Below are 20,620 nucleotides of genomic sequence, written 5' to 3'. Positions count from 1 at the left end.
AAAAACTAGGCTTGGAAGAATTAAGTAACTTACTCAGATGAGCTAAAATCCAAAATGACGTTTGCTGATTCATTTAATCACTCGACTGTATGGCCCCCCTAGGACGTTTTGTCCTTAGTAAACAATAACTACGTGGAGTGCCTACGTGGTTCAGGCAGTTACACGTCCGACTCTTGATTTTGGCTCATGTCAGGATCTCAGAGTCCTGGGAGGGAGGCCCCATGCTGGGCTCTGTGCTCAGCAAGGAGTCTGCTTAAGATTCTCTCTCCCTCTTCTCCCCCACCTCCACTGCACTTTCTCTTTCTATCTCTCTCTCAAATAACTAAATAAAATCTTACACACACATACACACACACACACACACACACACACACACACAATGACTACCTGCTTTTATCATTTTTATAATTTTATTTCATTTGTTATTTTTCATTGTATTTGATTCTAGGTCCTTACACTCTCCTTAGGTTTAGCTAACTGTCCAAAAAACTCAAATTCCTTACAAAAGTTAATATTGATAAACAGGAATTTAGGCATTTACTATACTCCTGAGCTAAAGCAACTCTTGTCGTTTTGGTTAACATTCATTCAATGACTTTTTGTTGACTGCTTTGGTAGATGCTATTGGCCATCCCCAAGGCTCTCTTCCCCTTTGCCTGCCTCTGCTAAAGCATTTGGACGTTTTGAACCGTCATCTTCCAGACTCCTTTTCAGCTAGGAGTGGCTATATGACACACTTCTATTCAATGACATGCAAGCAAAAGTCACCTGGGAGTTTGTGGAAATATCTCCACTGCCTGATAAAAAAGTAACAAAGGTCCTGGAACTGAAGTAACAAAGGTCCTGGAATGCCTGGAACTGAGGCAGCCATCTTGTGTTTGAGAGTAAAAAACAAAAGGACCCAAGAACAACACTGAAAACGGGCAATCCAGATGTAGAGTGAAAGTCTTAAGACTCCACTCCAATCCCATGACAGTCAGTATTTTAGGAGTCTTGTAAAGTGTAGATAAATGTCCTTATAGTTCAAGGCTCTCTTGGCTGCATTTTCTGTAACGCAGAACCAAAAACCATTCTAACTCAGGTATGTGCTAGCCACCTTAGTGGCACTTTCCTAAGTCCTGTTGATACAGCAAACATTCTCGCAGAACTCACATTCTCATGAAAATGACATTAACAAATAAGCAAGTAAAGAATTTTGAGTACAGTAAAGAACTAAATAAAGCAGGGCAAGGGGATAGAGTGTGACAGTATATGTCCACAGAAAGTTTCTCGAAGGAGGTGACATCCGACCTAAGTAACATGTGGGACAAAACCATGCTTTGGAGGAAAATCATTTTAAACTAAAAAACAGTATACGCAAAAGCCATGAGACAAGAAAATTCCTGACATATTTAAGGATTCACAAATGACCGGTATGATGGAAGCCCAGTGGAAGGAAGAGCAGACACTGCCACAAAAGTAAGCAATGCAGTTTTAATATCCATGAACTTTGATTTTAAAGCCTTGTATTTATCTGGGAGCATTTAATTTCTTTAAAAAAAAAAAAAAGCCATTCCCTTGACTTTTGGTAATTCCCTGCCATGCACTAAAAACTTTTTGTAGAACATTATCCTATCTCAACTCTCCATGACATCATTGGAACCATTTGAAACTCCCATCCATTCACCTGTTTTTAAGGAAATTGGTGATACCAAAGAATGGTGGAGTTTCTTCGAAGTTTGTCTTTAGACATCCAAGGGATGCGTAACAGCACTTGCTGAGACCATAAAATAAATCAGTTCTCTGAATAGAGGTCTGCCATTTTTTCGTACTTCTTTCCCTAAGATGCTTCTAACACTAACCTACAGCATTTTTTAAATGAGTTAGCACCTAAGAATGGAAAAAATTAAACAATTTCCTCACAACATATTCAGAAATGTTGACATCCACGTTAATGATGAACTATGGGATTCCTTCAAGTCACCATCTGTTTGCAGAGCTATTTCAGAACCAGTGGTGCAAAGATTCTGGATATTTCCTTCTATGAGGAGACAGCTGGTAGGTAAAAGAGAAAAATGATAGACCCTAATCTAACCAATTAATCTGGTTTCCATATCCCTTTGTATAAGCATTATGGCAATAAGCTAAGGATGATTGCTTTTCACCTTGCATCTCAGTAGGGAAAGTGATGGATTTGCAAAATTTAGAACAATTCTAAAGATGGAATCAGAGGAAAACACTACACCAAGTGGCAAGACTAGGGTTCTGTTAAGGTCTACTTGAAGTTCTAGTATTAATATGTAGTTGATCTTATGATAAGCCTCCAAGACTCCATTATAAGTCTAAATATTGACTCTGAAGATAAACAGAGAGATACATTCATAGAAATGAAATACATCAGATTATATTTCATCATATTGAAATATTTATGAAAGTTCTGTTCAATACAAGAGGAAGTCATTTCTTCATAGTAGTCCAGCTAATCAACGTCAAAGAATTGATAACATTAGAATATCACCATTTTGCAACCCAAATGAAATCACTGATTCAAGCACTACTCATTAATGAATGAAACCATTAGTTAACAATTTGATGGTGGACTTTTCAACGGGAGGCAACAGGCTTCACCACCAGAAACCACTGGTCAATCTTGGAGCTTTTTTTTAAAGATTGTATTTATTTATTTGAGAGAGAGAGAGAGAGTGAGCGAACAAGCATGAGTTGAGGCCGGGGGGGAGGGAGAAGCAGACTCCCCACTGAGCAGGGAACTTGAAGCAGGGCTGGATCCCAGAACCCTAAGATCATGATCTGAGCCACCCAGGTGTCCCTGATCTGTTTTTATAACAAGTGGGCCAACCTGACATTGTGCCTCCACATGTGATACAACAGGAAACACAAAGGATGACCTGGAAAATAATCTGTTTCAAAAATTTGAATATGGATCAAATCAAATCTGTAGCACTAACTTTCATTTACAGGAAGTATGTAGGAATGAGGAACAATTATAACATTGAAAGAAAGCAAATAGACAAATCCAGAACTTGGGCAACTTACAGGGCACTTGCCATGAGTCAATGACATGGGGAGAAAGCTAATGAGGAGATGACTTCAAGTGAAAAGAGATTTAAGGGAGACAACCAACAAATGCATAAACTTGTTTGAATCTTTATTCTAAAAAAAACAAACAAAAACAGGTAAAGAGTTTTTTTAAACCAGAGAAATGTAATTATGAATTGTTTATTAGATGATACCAAAGAATTATTTTCAAAGTTTATTGTGAGAATGACACTGTGAGAATATAGCTTTTTATCTTTGAGAAATGAATACCAAAGTTCATTGAGGTGAAGTGATGCTATGTGGAGATTGTACCTTACACTAAATCAGCAAAGTAGGGAGTGGGGGGAGTAGATGAAGCAAATGTCAAAATCCTGATAATCTGAGTGAAGGGAATAGAGAGTTTATTGAACTATTTTCCCTATTTTTTTTTCACAAGTAAAAGTTTTTCTTTTAGAGAGAAAGAGCATGCAAGGCGAGGGGAGGGCAGAGGGAGAGAGAGAATCCCAAGCAGGCCCCATGCTCGGCACAGAGCCCATGTGGGGCTCAGTCTCATGACCCTGAGATCATGACCTGAGCTGAAATCAAGGGTGGGTCGTTTAACTAACTAAGCCACTCAGGGGCCCCTCATATTTGAAAGTTTTTATAATAATTTTTAATACTCGGGATCCCTGGGTGGCGCAGTGGTTTAGCGCCTGCCTTTGGCCCAGGGCGCAATCCTGGAGACACGGGATCGAATCCCACATCGGGCTCCCGGTGCATGGAGCCTGCTTCTCCCTCTGCCTGTGTCTCTGCCTCTCTCTCTCTCTCCCTCTCTCTGTGACTATCATAAGTAAATAAAAAAAAATTTTTTTTTAAATAATAATTTTTAATACTCATTAATCAGAGCTTCATTAGGTAATTTGTTTGAAAATGTTTCTCTTAGGACAAATAATATTACCAAAGCACTTTAAAAAATACGTGGCTACTGAAAATGTGCTAATAGATGGAAGCCGTCCTACATCCATGCATTCATATATGGCACCTTTCATTAATGGTGATAAATCTGCCCTTTTTTACTGGTTGATTTTAACATAATTTCCTCCCAGGCAGCCCGGGTGGCTCAACGGTGTAGTGTCGCCTTCAGCCCAGGGCATGATCCTGGAGTCCCGGGATCGAGGGCTCCCTGCATGGAGCCTGCTTCTCCCTCTGCCTGTGTCTCTGCCTCTCTCTCTCTCTCTCTGTCTGTCTCTCATTATTAAATAAATTAAAAAATTTTTAAAAATAGTTTCCTCTTTGGTGGTCTGGCATTTTATTTTTACTTTTCCTGTTTGAAACTAATTGTGCTTCCTACAAACAAGACTTTGTAAAAAAAAAAAAAAAAAAAAAAAAAAAAAAACAAGACTGTGTCTTTCATCAATTCTACTAAATTCTCAGTCATCATGCCTTCAAATATTTCTTCAAATATTTCTAGTTCATTACTTCAATTTTCTCTCTTCATCTCTCTTCATCTCTTTTGCTCTCCTTCTGGGTATGCAATTAAATGTATGTTGAACATGATTTTTCAATGTCTGCCACTATCACCTTCCTATTTTCTATTTTCTTGTTTCTCTGCATTTATTTGGTTTATTTATTCAAATATGCCTTCCATTTGCTAATTTTCTCTCCAGCTAACCTATTGTTCAACTTACTCTTCAAATTTTAAATCTAGCGACTACATTTTTTCATCTCTAAAAATCCTATTTTAAAATTTTACCTCTTTATAAATATTATTTACCAATAGCTTCTATTTTCTTGCCTTTTGATTATTATAAACATATTTACTTTACAATTTCTTACAGATTATTCACTATTATTTCAATTTCTTAGATAATCTTGTTTGCTGAGTCAGTCTGACTCAATCATTTTCTTGCAGGTGTGTGTGATTGTGTCTGTACACATACGTGCGCCTGTGTGTTCACTCATTTAGAAAATATATATTGGGCACCTAAGTGCCAGGCACAGTTCTACCTGCTTACCAGTAGAAGTGAACAAGAGATAAAAATAGTGAACAAGAGATAATAATCCCTGCCCTCTACAGCTTTCTTTCTAATCTTGTTCTTAAGCAAGACTCTCCGTCCTTATCCCAATCCCAGGAAAATATGGTGCATTGTGCACCATTGACACATTTCTCCTGAGCAGTTTTATTTTCCTTCCGTCAGGTGACCCAACATGTTACAGCTTCAGATACATTTTTATGTTAATTTCTCATTTTAGAATTTCCTAAACCATCAAGATACTCTAACTTAATTCCAAATCCATTTGAAGGATAGACCAAAGTTTAAATGTCTCCTACCCAAAAGAGAGGTAATTTTCCTTTTTCTCTCTTTCACCGTCCACTCTAATGGGTGATGTTTTCAGTCCCTTTTCTTAGAATATATTCTGGGCTCTATGCATGGGTCCAGCCTCCAACTCTCCTTCTCAAGAGCCCCAGGTCCACTCTCACATCTTTGTGTAGGTGATCAAATCTAAGCCCCTAGCTGCTTTCTGGTCCAATTCCTCTTCCAGGCCGTCACAATGTCCCGTTTGTACCTATCCAGGGCTCGTGTTCCTATTTGCTCAAGCATCTGAGAATTTCTCTCATACTCTGTTAAGTTCATCTATGCATATTATAAAAAAATATTTTGCTTGTTTTCTCAAGGTGGGAAAATTTCTATTAACTTTCGGGAAGCAGAAATAGCAATACTAACATTTAACAAGCTGCTAAGCTGGCCTGGCTGTCATAACGTTGGGATGTCTTCACATGAAACTAAGAACAATTCTTTTGCTTTTAACTCTGTATGCATGTTGAATTGTTTTACTGCTTATAAAGTCAAATTTTCATCTTATAATGATAATTCGCAAGTGAAAGGACTTCATAGAGTAAGAGTTTAGTTTCTAAGATACTTGATGAGACTTGAAAAAAAATGTGAAAAAAATACATACTAGAGAAAATTTATAGCTTTAGTTATTATAGACCAAAAAGTAAGGGACATAGGGGACTAAACACCAAAATGATTCCAGGTAAAACCAAATAGAATCATGGAGTTATACGAATAAAATTTCTCAGTGGACAAAAAGTAGAATTAAGGGGCACTTGGCTGGCTCAGTCAGTAGAACATCAGTAGAACATGTGATTTTTAATCTTGGGGTTGTAAATTCAAGCCCCATGTTGGGTGTAGAGATTACTCAAAATCTTTTTTAAAAAATTGTTGATGTGAGTTATCAGTTAGATATGACACTAGGGCCATTATGACCAAAATTCTTATTATAAAATATGATTTAGTTTCAGACAAACACTACCTCTATCATATTAAATTATTGTTAATTTGAGTTTTATTTGTTTTTATGGTTTGATATGTAGTGTATAACTTGTTATGATTTTATGGTTCTATTAGAGCTACAAGAGTGAAAAGAGTCTAATATTACATTTATATATATTTATGTAACATTATAAAAATGTAAGTAAATACTAGAGACTGGACTTTTTTTCTCTAAAAAGATTAAGAAACAGAAATGCAACTGCAAAAAGTTATCCTTTCCAGGTTTGTTTGTAGTTGCAAAATATATGCCCACACATAGGAGAGTAATATAACAAACTGTGGGCAAGTCTCTTGAGGCTGCAGTTTTAGATTAATGCTCAAAAAGTGAATTTTTTTATTATGTGAAACTAAAATGACATTATGTTTTGTCAAAAGATAATTTAAAGACCCCCTTTCAATAATAAAGGAATGAAGCTAACATGTTAAGGTTAAAAACATGGTGTTAAACAACACTACGTTCAAATGCTGACTCCATCATTTACTTACTCTGTGACCTGGAATAAATTATTTAACCACACTGAACTTCAGTTTTCTCCAGTGTAAAATGGAGTTAATAATTACTTCAAAGGGCTGTTAAAAAAATTAGACGAGATTTACTATTGAAAGTATATGACTAACGCCCAATTGGTCTTAACTCAAAGTCAAATCCCTCCTCCTACTTTTCCCTTATCCTGTAGAGGACAGGCAATAGAGTCCTGACTCTTTTTTTTTTAATCCCTAAAGATGTTCATATTCTATAAAACTCTTGATGAAAAATGATGGCAGTTCAAGTATCTTTAGAAAATAGCAATGGAAATAACTTTTATTTTTAAAATGTAAGCCTGTATCATGTCAAGTGTTCAATAAACAGCTGTGGGGTTTTTTATTTGTTTGGATAATAATCTATTTTATGCTTTATTATAAATAATTCATCATGCATAAGTTTTTTAGTCAAATATTTTCTTTAGTATAAAACTGCATTGGAATTAATGATATAATAATTTTTAAAGAGTTATTATTGAATGAGCTTCAATTTTTAAGAGAGCTAGTTCTGAAAAATTATAACCACAAATACAGAAAATACTAGAAACTTTACATAGGATTAATCAGCCAGTTAATACTGTTTTCTGAACATAACAATCGGATGACAATGAATGAAAGAATATAGAAATTAGATAATTCAGTCAACATAACTCATCAAAGCTTAGGTTGAAACATTTTTTCCTAATAATAGACATGTTCTGGTCTAAAGTCTACTCATTAAAGCCAAAGTATTCTGTACCTTTATTTTTTAGTTAGTTAGCCCATGGAGTCACAGCCCAAATAAGTATAATCCAAGCTCTTCCAAAGAAGTAAATCAGCTGAAATTATTTAAAGACACATTTTTTTAGACTCTTAACTATAGAGAACATTATAATCGTGACCAGAATGGAGGCAAGTGGGGGGATGGGTGAAACAGGTGGTGGGGATTAAGGAGGGCCCTTGTGATGAGCACCAGGTGCTGTATGGATACTACATTGTACACTCAGAACTAATATTACACTGTATGTGAACTAATTGGAATTTAAATAAAAACCTAAAAAAAAAGAGAGAAGGGAAAAAAAACCTAAAGGTAACATTATTGAAACCTAAGCCTAAATTGTATTTATGGTACTATGATAAAAGGTGTTCACAAATTAATTTTAATACTCACTAATGTCCTTCACATCACTATGTAAATAAATAAAATGCCTGTTACTGTAGATAAAATATGTATAAATCAATATTTATTGAAGGCTTATTTTGCACAAGGCAATGTAATGTAATCATTGATTAAAATCATTTTTGATAAAACTAATGATGTCCTACATTTGAAACCAAAAAATTGCTATTCAACAATCTATGACCAGGAAGCCGCTGCATACCTTATTAGTCATTAACTTTACCTTTCTCTGTCAAATGAGTAACTGAGATTTTCTCTGTCTTCCTCTCCCTGAATGCTGTATTAGAGAGTGCAAATCAATGACCACTACAAAATGACTACTCCTGACTGATTAAAGTCTCTTCTTGTGCCTATAAGAAGAGTCACATATGAAGAAGCAAAGCACGTTTCATATCCACCTACAATAAAAGCTCATTAAAGTTATGCAGCCCTCCAAATCCGGCTCAGTAAACGAGATTTACAGAGACATATTTGCATATATTAGAAGTACTAGACAGGATTTCTTAAATGCCTAGGAGCACTAGGCTGCCTCAGTTGGTAAAGCATGGGACCCTCTCCTGGGGTTGTAAGTTTGAGACCCAGGTTAGGTGTAGAAATTACTTTAAAAAATAAAATCTTAAAAAAAATATATGGCATAAAAATTTTAGAAAGGAAAACTACGAACAGGGACACCCAGGTGGCTCAACAGTTGAGCATCTGCCTTTGGCTCAGGTCGTGATCCCAGAGTCCTGGGATCGAGTCCCGCATTGGACTCCCCTTGGGTTGCCTGCTTCTACCTTTGCCTATGTCTCTGCCTCTCTCTGTGTGTCTCTTATGAATAAATAAAATATTTCAAAAAGAAAAGAAAACTATGAACATATATACATATCATTGTAGCCATATTTATGTATAGTTATATGTAGCTTTATGGTATCTAAGTTGTCCCTGTATCATTTTTAGAAATAAAATGTTAAGAGTGAGTTGAGAAATAGCAAAGGATTCTTCAGGAGCCCTTCTGTCCTTTATCAAAGACTCCTTGAGAAAGAAAATAGCTTCCAGACAAGACCCGTTCCTGATTAAACCCATAGAAAATAAGGACTCCTGAGTGGCTCGGTGGCTTAAGTGCCTGCCTTCGGCTCAGGTGGTGACCCCAGGGTGCTAATCAAGTCCCCATGGGGCTCCCTGCTCAACAGGGAGCTTGCTTCTCTTTTTTTTTTTTTAATAAATTAATTTTTTATTGGTGTTCAATTTACCAACATACAGAATAACACCCAGTGGGGAGCTTGCTTCTCCCTCTCCTCCCCGCTCACACACACTCTTGCTCTTTCTCAAATAAATAAATAAAATCTTTTAAAAATAATATAAAAAACTTAAAAGTGGGGAATAATAGGAGAATCTCAGCCATCTGAATTGCTTCATAAATGCTCAGGAATTGGAGGGAGAACAATGTAACAGTAGCAAAGGTGAGGGATGTCGCTAACTTCTTCCTCTTGTCGGAGCCCATGAGAAGTAGCAGGTAGGGAAACAGAATGGGAAATGTGACAGCTTCATGGCAAAAGAATTCAACTCCCATAAATACTAGGCAGAAACAACAAAATTGTCAAGACTTCTCATTTACAGTGATGACTCTCAAACTGCAGGGTCTTCTAGTCATTAAGTGTCCCAATCAAAGTGTTGTTTTTCAAGTACAGGAATCCCTTGCTTAATGATTTTCATTAGTGCTTGAAAACCCCGTGGTTAAGTAAAGAGCTTTTAAATGAAAAAATAAAATAAAATAAAACAAAGTGTTTCCATTAAGTTTAATAAGGAAATTGTGATGTGTTTGATCTCAACACAAAATTCTCAAATCATTTTCACAGCTAGAAAAATATATCAGTTGAATGAAAACATGTTTATATTAGTAATAAACAGCAATTTGAAAGTAAACAAATACGGCTTGTACATAAAACCCACTGTTATTGTACTTAACTATTTTCCTTATTTGTGAGACATTTTTCTTTTTTTTTCTTTTTTTTTTTTTGGTATTTTTTTTATTAGAGTTTGATTTGCCAACATATAGCATAACTCCCAGTGCTCATCCGGCCAAGTGCCCCCCTCAGTGCCCAGTCACCCCGTCCCCCCGCCCACCTCCCCTTCCACTACCTCTTGTCCGTTTCTCAGAGTTAGGAGTCTCTCAGGCTCTGTCACCCTCTCTGATATTTGAAACATTTTTCTTGACCAGTCTTTCAGATTTGAAGGCTCGTGATCATTTTGTACTTAAAATCATATCCCAGAAAAATACCTTTTGGGCAAAATATAGGCTAAGTAAGGGAGGACATAACAGATTGAAGATCCACAGAAGATGCTAAATCTCATCTCTCTCTTTAGAGTACACACACAAGGAAGTTTAGGACACGTTACCTAAACCACAAGCGCCAGCACATGTTTTAAACGGAAGGAATTTGAGAAACAGCAGGAGCAGGCAGTGCTCTCTGACCATCCCTCCTTCCTTCCCACCCCCCCCACCCCCCCCACCCCCCCCACCCCCGTGAAGCAGGTAATGTAACCCTCCTGTGAGAGGTGCCCTCCCCATTCCCAGAGGAAAGGATCATCCTTATTTCCAAAGATGCAAATGGAGAGGAATCCAAACAGGATTCATAAGCTTCCCTAGTTTACAAGTCTTAGCTCATACCCTCTGTCCTATCATATTTTCCCAGAGTCTTCCACTCTTCATCAAACCTTGAAAAAAAAAACTCAGATTCCACCATTTGTTTGGATCTTCCTTACAAAAAGATTCCTGTGTCCCATAAAACTCATGTTAAAAAAAAAAAAAAAAAAAAAAACTTGTATGCTCTTCTCTTGTTAATCTATCTTTTGTCAATCTAATTTACAGGGCCCCAGCCAGAGGACCTGGGACAGGAGAGAAAAAAGTTACCTTTCCTTCCCCTACACACACAAAGCAAAATGGTTTGGATTCATATGTACATGGCAGACAATTCAAATATGTTCCATGTGGAAAGCTCTGAATAGAAATTTTTACATCAAGGAAATTGTCACATATGTCTTTGCCTGAAATCATAATGTTGAAATGTCATTTTTATGGTGTATTCCTTTAGTGTACTTTGGGGGGAACAAGTTATCTAAGGAAAAGAATAAATAAAAAGAGTCATTGTCCAAAATGGTATCACTTTTCCAGTCATCACAGTGAAAAGTTCCTTCACTAAACAGTCATTATGGGGATAAATCTGAATAGAGTCACAAATGGAAGACAGATTAGTTATTCAATAAGAATTTTTTAAATGCCTGTCCAAAGCAAATTGGACTGCTTGCAGAACCTAACCCTTAGATGGGTTGAACTATGTTTACCCTTGTTGAGATTTTGCTGGAGGAAATGCCACAGGCTAAACCTGTTCAACCTCAAGGTAGCTTTCCTTTAGCAAAACTCTGCAAAACAAAAGATGTGTCATTCTGGTACCATTTAGCCTGATTGCTTAAAACAGAATAATTGGCCCTGGCGTTATCAGCCACAGGATACCTAGATCAATCTTGTAGACTGAAAACCTATTACTACTTGTAGATCATAGTCAAAACAACTGTATTCTAAAAGCGCTCTGACTCGGGAGGTGACGAATGGCATGAGAGGAGATGAACCCCTGCCTGGCCAGCTGGGAATCAGCAAACTCAACCCTGGCTTGACAGATTTGTAGCTCATTTCCCTTTCCTCTGAACATTACCTTCATGTCATCCCCTCTGTCTTAAACTCTACCCTGAAACAATTCCTGTTCCTTAATGTTTTGCACAGAGAGTTAATATTTTACCATTTTCATTATCTTTCAAAAGTGTATGACAGTCAAATATGGATTATTCCCCCATTGGCTGATCCTGTGTGATGTCATTTATTTATTTTTTCAAACATTTAATTTTTAGGGAATCTCTACACCCAACGTAGGGCTCAAACCCATAACCCCGAGATCAAGAGTCACACACTCTACCAACAGCCACCCAAGCACCCTAGACTGCCATTTAGATGTCAAAAAAGCAATAGCCATCTGAACTCAAGTCTGAAAAGCTGTTCTATTTACACCTCAAGTCTTTTTAGAACAACATAAAGGCAGTGCTAGCCAATAAATTTCTGCAATAATGGTTATCTTCAAGAACTGCGCTGTGCCATAGGGTAGCCACTAGCCAATTTCTGTTAATTTGAGTTTGAATAGCTGCATATGCCTGTTAGGCAAAGGAAAGGGACAAAAAGTGAAAGTCTGGAAGGTCTCGGCAAAGGAACCCATGTAGCATAGTAAAGAAATGTAGTTGGGATGTTGTTAGCACAACGCAAACAGAAGTCAGAGTTATGGCTCTCAGGCAAGAGCCCTTGATCTCCGCAGCAAGAAAGGAAGAGCCACAACTCTGTGCACACCGCTGGAGCTTATCTAAGACTTGCTATTGTAGAAGAGGAAAAAAACCGTATTCTCTACCCTCTTGAGTTTACTACCTGAGATGTGTGAATTAAACTGACAAAAGAGAGATTACAGAAGATAAGCATACAAGTGTTATTTGATCTGAATAGTTTATGGCTTATCTGCATAGGGATCTTCATCGAAAAGAAATGAAGACCCAAAGAAGTAGTTATACCGAAGGGCTTATATACCATTTTAACAAAGACTGATGAACTGGTAGAGAAGTGACAAAAAGAGAGGGGCTTCTCGGGCTGGTCAGTGGTGTGAAGGTAGATATATGAGGGAACTAATGGAAGATAAAGGTAATTTTAGGAAGGGCTGTTAGTGTAGATCCAGCTCAGTGCTGACTTTCTGTCCAGTAATGTCTGTTCCCCCCCGCCCTCAATCCGGGTATAGGAGATGCAACAGGGAAGATCTCCACAAAGGGAGATCTGTGTCCTGCTGCTATTAGGCTGATGAAGAAGAGAGACACCTCTTTCTGCCTTTACTGTGCCTTAATTGCCTTCAGCTCAATACAGTTCTCCTGCAAGAGTGGCATATTTGACTGAGGCGTGCTCTGATCACCTTCACTATCACTACCAACTTCTGCACAAGCTAAAGTCCTTTGTTTTCTAAGATGATTTTCGTTTCAATGTCTTCCCTCTTTAAAAGAAATGTGTGTGGAAATATAATAGGACAGGACTATGCAGGTCCACCTTCTCAAAGTTACGGGCTCACCCCAACCGTTTCTGAGATTTTTGCCTTCCCGGTCTCTAATTCACCTCAAATTTGGACTCTATGAATCTTTATAAGGCTCCTTTTTCTGCTGACATCATTGTAACCCATCAAAATACATCAGATGGTAATCAGATCGCACGCGTATGTAGTCAGAATCCACCAGGTACATAAGACTGTGCTAAGGGATCCCTGGGTGGCGCAGCGGTTTGGCGCCTGCCTTTGGCCCAGGGCGCGATCCTGGAGACCCGGGATCGAATCCCACGTCGGGCTCCCGGTGCATGGAGCCTGCTTCTCCCTCCGCCTGTGTCTCTGCCTCTCTCTCTCTCTCTGTGACTATCATAAATAAATAAAGATTTAAAAAAAAATGTTTAAAAAAATAATAATAAAAAAAAAAATAAGACTGTGCTAAGTACTGGAAATGTACTGCTGAACAACACACACTGACTCCCTCTCAGTCCTCAGTGAGCTTACAGTTTGATGCATCAGATATGAAAAACAGCAAACAACCTTTTTTTGAACTGGAGTGAGGCTCTGCAGGAAATGAACTGGGTGGCCCAAGAGAGAATAGCAGAGTGGTTGGGGGCGGGGGGTGCATACTCAAGCCAGGAGAGTTAAGGAAACCTCCCTGGAAACGTGAGCCGAGAGCACACAAAGGAGCCAAAGATGGAAATATTAGAAAGGGCTAAAAAGCAGGACTGTGGGAAGGTGCATTTGAGGGAACAAAAGGACAGAGGTGCTCGGGAGAAGAGGCAGAAGCAGGCAGGAATGCCTTTATTCAGGGTCCTGTAGTCCTGAGCAGGTGTTGGGATTTTATTCTAAGTGCAGCAGAAAGCTTGGAAGCATTTTGGAAAGAAAATGATATGATCCGATTTACATTCTAAAAGAGTAGTTCTGGCTGCTGCATAATAGAGAACAAAATAGAGGGAACAAGAATGGATGCAGGGAGAACGTTCTGGAGATTATAAAGTGCCCTTGTAAGTGCTCACCGAATGACTGCAAATATTCCCACAGCAGTCTATAAATAATCACTGTCCCACGTGAACCATTTTTTGAAACCCAGAACTGTATCAGTAGGTTAGGAGGCTGGGTCCTGGAATTTCATCACAAATCAGCTTAATCCTGAGGCTGAGGCCTGAGATTGATGCGACTGAGAGACTACAGTAGCAGGGTCAGGCATAGGTGATGAGAACCCAAAAAATGAGAAGAACGAACGATCCAAAGACATATGAAATGACAGCACGTGGTGACAGAGGGACTACCGGAGCCAAGACGGAATCATGAAATGCAATTCTCCAAGGTGATGAGACTCAGTCCCAAGAGCACACAGCTGCTCAGCAGCATGTGTCCATGTGCAGCTCTACGTCCTACTTTCCTCATCGGTAGGATGGGCAGGGGGCGGGTTTCTAGATCCTGGTGGGGCAGTGACGATCAAACAGCTAATAAATAGGAGCACTGGGAACAGTATCTCAAAAACCGTAGCCAGTTCAGAACACGTACAAACCTTGTTGAAGTACATTTAAGTAAAAATGTCAGATACCCCTCGAGTTTTGTTCTGACTTCCAAAAATAGCAATGCCATATGGCCATCCAGGAAAATTTAAGGTAATATTTACAAGGTCATTTTAATATAAATTTTGTTGACTTACATGGTTTAGCCACCCCATCTTATTAACTTTTATTTTTTTTATTAGTTATTTTATATACACCCAGTACCTCCTTTAGAAATCTTGCTTATTCGTTTTGTGGCTCCCTCTTGAGTTTAATAAGATATTTACCCTTAATAATGTAATAATTCTAGGTAAAACAGTATTGAAAAGTTTGAAATTTATTTTCTGACTTAATGAAAAATATTTAAGTCTCTAGATAGACCAAAGTTCTATCTTGCAAGGCTAGGATCAACCTGGAAAATAATCACCTTCAAGATGATGAGTAAAGGTCTTGAGACATCAGACAAAACAGAGAAGCATCCTTTTACTTTGAAACATTTTGGGGAAAGGTCAAGAAAAGAAGTACTTTTATTTGAAGGATGATTCATATTGCTCTTTCAGTGATTACAAATCAGGAGAAAATATTTCATTACATTTCAATACCTAACTTGCAAATCAAATAGCTGTTGGGGTCATAAGTATTTACAATATATAATAAATTTTTCAGTTACAAGTGCTGATAGGAATCAACATTAACATTTTTATTCTTTTCTCTCACAGAGGGATTAAGGGACTGAAATCCCTTTAATTGTTACTAAATCCTATTCCAAGCTTGAATTTGCTCTTATGGAAATTTTAAAGCACTAGAAGTCTGAACCCATTTTAAAATAAATGCCATTTGCTTCTCCCGACTTTCCTTTAATAATTGTTTAAGTTATTTAAATGCATGCAGACTTCTTACCGAGTGCTGAAACTAGGTGCCCACACTAAGAGTAAAATTAAATGCCTCATTTCCTTTATGACCAAGGCGGCAAACCTTTTCTTGCTATTATGGTGTGAATTCAGCAAATAACTCCACCGCCATTTATTGAATTTTTCCTCGTTCAGATATTCACATTCCAAGCTCTTGTATAGGTAGTGAACTGGTAACATTTTTCAATAAACCTCAAAATTTCATTTGAAATGCCCTGAAGCGAAGACAATACTAGCTATTACCTAGCAGAGGGGTGAGCCAGTTTAGCCTTTCGAAAGTTTGACATTTAAAAGAAGTCCGGAAACATAGATTAAGAACATCTTAAATTAATGCTGTAGGTTAACATCCGGCAAAGAACACATTTGCCATTAACTATTTTTGAAGAAACCTCCTGCTTGAGAGAAAAGAATTCCCTTTCTTTCCTAAACAAGGTATCCCCTTGTGAGTAGCCTTGAAATACAATTTCCAAAGCCACAAAGCACCTTTGCCCTTTTTCTGCAAATAGAACAACTCTAATACCTCCACTTAGAGCGTGCCGTCATCCTACTGCAAAAGAACAAGAATCAGGGACTCTGCAACAGTGGAGCCTGGCAACTGCTAAATGGCGATTCGCAGGAGTCAGGAATAGAGAACGTCATGAATGGGCTCTAAGAATCCTGGTAATTGTTTAAGAATTTTTGGAAAGCTTGAGAGGACTGTGGGATGGAGGTGCTTTTGCATCTCCTCTAAAATCAACTTTCTTGCCTCCTTTAAAGCCCCACCCAAGATCAGTTTGGCTTTAGATGGAAAACTATTTTTAACCCACCGATCACTAATAAAAACATGATCTTTGTATGGTTGGTACATCGCATGCGTTTCTGGTTGCAGATGAAGAAGATAGCAAGAGACCCATCTGTTGATAGAACATTCCGAAGATGTCATGTTTTTGCGTCATAATTATGAGATGAATTAGGGCAAGGCTACGTGCGATACCAATACTAAAACCGATAGCAGGTCGCAGTCTAATTTCTGAAGGTATCCTTCACCCTCTCCCTTTGTCGTCTATATTCAATCTGTCACCAAGCACTGTCCTTCTTCCAACATCATCTTCCTGCCTTCATTGTTCTTTCTCCTCCTTTCCTAGATTCTCATCATCTTACGCCTGAATATTGATGACATTCCCTTAGCTCACTGACTCTCAGACATCCGTCTGAGGAGGCGGGCAGGCACAGGACACAGCTTTACTGGTACAAGAGAAGATGAGAAAATAAGGACGATGCAGTAAGTCTTTAATGACACCAAGTGGATTCGTTCTAATGTTCTGTCCTTTGCTCCGGGAGAGTGTCCTTCCTACTAATTTGGTGTTAAAATTCAATTCCTTTGTGAAATAGTGGAGATAACAAGCAGTCATTGCTTTTTTTTTTTTTTTTTTTTTTTTTTTTTTTTTTTTTTTTTTGGTGTGTGTGTTTTTTTCTTAACGTCCTTCCGTAGCAAAACAAATATTTGACAACTCTATGTTAGTTCTCAAGAAGAGCCTGCCCACGTGGACTAGTGAGCTAGGTGGCCTCCCTCACTCCCACGTACCCTGTCCTTCCAGCTCCAGCTCTGATTATGCTCTTAATCTCTGGAAACAAAACAAAACAAAATGAACCACCTCATTCTTTCCCCAGTTTAAATATGCCTGAAATTTAAAAATTCTATGCATTCCTATAAGGGGTTGCTCATCCTGTTCATTTGCTCTAGTTCCCTTCTAGAGCCAGATTCCCTCAATTTCTTTTCTTGCTGAGTCAGCCCGTTAATCTTCTTAATCTTTCGTCTTGACTATTCCCAGGAGTCTGTGCATATTCTCAAGGAGGCTGACTTTGAGAAGGATTTTATTAACATGAATTTGAATTGGGAAAGGCAAAGCCAGACTTTTAGTTCTAAGTGTTCGCCCCTCTGGTACACTTTAATGTTGAAAAGAACCTTTCAGGGAGCCACGCTTCAGTTTACTGCATACGGATCAGCCTTACACATCGAGTGGTGTTCTGTAGACTCCCAGACACGGAAAAACCAGCCAAGGTGCCCAACAAATTTTGTTATGACTACTTTAGGACAGATTGAAACTTAAATCAACAGCCTGGTGGCTATGCTTAGGATAACAATTGTATCCAATTACTTTTCTCACCATTTCTGCCCAAACGTCTTTACCCTCTTCTCATTGCCAAAGACTATTAAACACCTCTCTCTGTGTTAAGGACAAGGCCCACTTACATGTTCGGAGCAGAGTGGTGGAAAGAGCATCTCTCAAAGTGTCTGGCGGTTCCTTAGTGGCAGCCTAAGCTCATTTGACATCTAAACGCACTCAATATGTAATTTTGATAAGGCATCAAAATAGCATTAAATTATGGGACATGAATGGTCCTGGAATGTTTGAACAAAAATGATGGTTTAAAAAGTAGATTTACTGAGCAGCCCAGGTGGCTCAGCAGTTTAGCACCGCGTTCAGCCCAAGGTATGACTCTGGAGACCCAGGGTTGAGTCCCACCTCGGGCTCCCTGCATGGAGCCTGCTTCTCCCTCTGCCTGTGTCTCTGCCTTTCTCTCTCTCTGTGTCTCTCATGAATAAATAAAATCTTCAAAAAAAAAAAGTAGATTTACTTTGAAGAGTCACTGTACCTCTGTTTTTCCTTGTGTCCATGTGCTGCATCCAAGTAGCCAGGTCCTAGTGGAAACAGCTCTAAATTGGGACCAGAAGAGCTAGCGTTGGGCAAACCCATCCTCACAACCTGTGGCGAGGTGAATTGTGGCCATTTATCTCCTTCTCTGAGTTTCAGTTTCTTCATTTGTAAGTAGGGTGAAAATTAAATACCCTTCAAGAAGTCTTTGGGGGAGTAAATGAGGAAATGTCTGTGAAAAATCTCTGTAATATTATTGTATTACTATAGGGAAGTCTCAAATTGAACAAGCCTTCATTATATTTGTGTTCAAGTATTGTGACCGTCAGCCAAAAGAGAAAAAAAAAAAATAGACACTACGCAGCCTGCAATCAAAGTCCCTACTGAAATAAATAAGGATAGGAAATCACTTTGCATACCTTCCAAACTTGCAACCAATGGTACCGCTTCAAGTGACACAAAACATTTTTATTGTACAAGTTTCTGTTTACTGCTAACAAAAATATATTATTTCTTATTCCATGCAGTTTGAGTGACAGGTTCAATTTTCTCTTTGGCTAATACAAAATGAACTACTCAGCAAATAATCGTGCACTGTGTCACAATATAAAATTAAAGAGATTTATGCAGAAAGTAAAACACAGAAAAGCTAATTATAGGTGGTTTTCATGAAAAATCTCCTTGGCATGAGCCATTTCAGTAGATTGATGAGGTCAAAAGTCAATTTGTAGTAGGCTGAGAAGGTGAAGAAGTGCAAATTGCAATTACATGCTTCTCTTTTAAGAAGTTCCAGGGAGAAAGGATGGAGGAAGCTGCGACACAATCTCCAGGAAGCCCACAGAGGTGGGAAGGAGGGGAGGAAGGAAAGAGTATTGGAGGAACGGAACTTCAAAGCTAGTAGAGAAAAGGGAAGGGAGAAATCGGTGGGATCAGAGGCCAATGGTTGATGTTGGCCAATTAAATGAGAAGCAAGAGAATGGCAACAGCAAGAGCCTCTCTCCCTTCTCCTACTGCCCAGACCTGTCATTTTTCTCTTGAGTTGTTAACCCTTTGAAAGGGACTGTGTTTGCTGCACATCGTGTGACTTCCTACAATCACGAATGACCCTCAAATGCCAGAGCAAATGAAGACTTCTCAGTCTCTGTCTCGCAGTGAATCCTTCCCGTCTTCATCATCTCAAAACCTCTCACCAACATCTTTTCATCTTCCTGAACGTCTCCTTTCCTAAAAGCCTTCCCGGAACCAGTAGGGCTGCCAGGGTCATCATGAGGTAGCAGCATCCCCCCCACCCCCACCCGCCCCGGCCCCATGGCATATCCTGAAAAAAGCGTAGCCCTCACTCACACTACAAGCCCCAGCTGGGTCGTGAGGGGCTTCAGTATGGATGATCACTCAACACAGGGTGACAGAGACTCCATCTCAACACATTTCATGATCATCAAGGCAGGAAGGAGGGAGCCGGCAGGCTCACGCGTTGCAGCCTAAAGCTCCGGTGAGGAGGGACACGCATCACTTCTGCTTACATTCCATTGACCTAAGCAAGTAGCGTGGCTGTCACTTCACAAAGGCCAGGGAAATGGAATACTTCTCTATGCCCAGAAGGAAGAGCATAGGAATATTTGTAAACAGTCCCTAAAACTCTATCCTCTCCCTCCCACCCTAAATATTTCACAAAATTAGATTCTTAACTTCCTTTTTCCACTTGTACATTCTTCCTGAATAAACTCATTTACTTCCCACGTGACAATAACACCAAATCGACATGTCTTGCCCCAAATTCTCTTATAAACTCAAGACCCGTTTACCTCCACTTGGATATCCCAAAAGCACCTTTAATTTAACACATATAATTGTGAACTACCATTCTCACCCTATCCTATCTCCTATAATTGACTGTTTGCTGACTTTCCCTCCTATTAAACCGTAATTCCCTTTAAATTATGTTTTATTTATGCTTGCATCGCCAGGACCAAGCAACACGTGAATTCTGGGAGGACACAAACATTCAGTCCAACTGCTATTGAAGACTTTGGATTTTACCCTGAGGGAAGTGGGGAGCCATTGGACTGCTGTGGCTTGCCATTTTAAAGCAGATTGATGGAGGGTATATTAGTTATCTGTTTGTACATGAATTTCCAAAAGACGTAGCAACTTAAAACCATAAGCATTTACAGTTTCTCAGTTTCTAAGGGTCCATAATTTGGAAGCAGCTAAGCGAGGTCATTCTAGCTCAGGGTCTCTCATGAAGTTTTCGACGAGATGTCAGCTGGGGCTGTAACTCCAAGGCTCAACTGGGGCCCGAGGATTCATTTCGAAGATGGCTGACCTATGCAGTTGCTGCCAAGAGGTCTCAGTTTCCTGTTGGCTATTAGCAAGAGTTTTCGGTTCCCTGCCATCAGGTTTCTTCATAGGATTGCCTGAGT

The sequence above is a fragment of the Vulpes lagopus genome, chromosome 11 (genome assembly GCF_018345385.1).
Source record: "Vulpes lagopus strain Blue_001 chromosome 11, ASM1834538v1, whole genome shotgun sequence".
Taxonomy (NCBI): domain Eukaryota; kingdom Metazoa; phylum Chordata; class Mammalia; order Carnivora; family Canidae; genus Vulpes; species Vulpes lagopus.
Note: the sequence above shows the minus strand (reverse complement) of the source record.